This window comes from Monopterus albus, unplaced genomic scaffold (assembly GCF_001952655.1).
Source record: "Monopterus albus unplaced genomic scaffold, M_albus_1.0 scaffold13.1, whole genome shotgun sequence".
In the NCBI taxonomy this organism is placed as follows: domain Eukaryota; kingdom Metazoa; phylum Chordata; class Actinopteri; order Synbranchiformes; family Synbranchidae; genus Monopterus; species Monopterus albus.
In genome coordinates, this window is record NW_018127893.1 from 354,787 (window position 1) to 355,869 (window position 1,083).

At 42.7% G+C, this 1,083-nt stretch overlaps 1 protein-coding gene across 6 annotated transcripts in view; it reads right to left on the minus strand.

Moving 5' to 3' along the window:
* Positions 1-1,083, minus strand: part of esrrb (estrogen-related receptor beta) — a 46,258-nt gene that overhangs the window by 39,207 nt on the left and 5,968 nt on the right. The gene's annotated exons all lie outside the window — the stretch shown is intronic.

Consider the following 1,083-nt stretch of genomic DNA (forward strand, 5'->3'; position numbering starts at 1 on the left):
CGGCGTGGAGCCTCTTCTGGTAATGTATGCTGAAGCCAAATTACCGTAAGCTGATCCCATCTGGACAGTGTCTGTGCACGCCTGCTTTGGTTACCCACCACTGCCTCTAGCCTGCGATAGCATCTCCATGAAGACAGCAAAAATCTGATTAACCCAATAACAATGAAACACTTGGTCAAAGAGCAAAGAGCTTTTAACTTAAAATACACTAATGCAATTCCCTCGCCTTGTTTTCTGAAACCTAATAAGAATCAAGCGGATGGACTGCTGGAGATGGGTGTTTGCAGGCTCTAATGCAGCAAGCTGGGAATGAAGTCAAATAAATTGAAATCTAATTCATCATTGTGTGCTAACTTCTCTCTGCTTCTCTAAAAAAATACATTAAAAAGCTCTTATTTCATGAAGGGAAATTGGATAGCCTAGTTGGTTTATAGCAGTGGCCCTGCCGGGGCTTAAGGAAAAGCGAGAGTGTTGATGGAACCTTTAGAAGCAGGAAAAAAAAAAGTCACATCTCAATTCGCTGCCACTCAGACTGTGTGTGTTTTCTGAACCGAGGAACTTAAACTGACAGTCCTCAACACTGGCTGACTTCTGAGTGGCGCGAACAGCCACTGCAATGCAAGCTCAACAATAAGCCTGTCACACTCGTACAGTTAATGACTCGTCTTGCTATATGAGCCAAGAGATATTTTGACTTAAACAAGTCAAGCAAAAGCAAATAGCAGGTTGAGTGTAACGGGCTACATACCAGTCGTAATAAAAGAAACCAATTTTGTGCAAATACATAGAGTTTCAGTCAAAGCTGTGCTATCAGAATACTTGGTAATAACTTCCATACATTCAAATTTGTAAACATCACCTGTGTGCAAAGAAACAAGAGGAGTGTGTCTCCCTGTTCTGCAGACAAAACTCTGTTTCCATATCATTTCCAAGCAGCAGTGATGCCCTTGGGTCAATCTATAGAGCGTATAATAAAGAGATTCCACAACAGTGCTGTGCTAATTACACGGAGCACATATGTCCCACTAATCCTCTCAACCAAGCATCACGGCCACATCCAGCCCTCAGTGAGGGGCAGCAAAT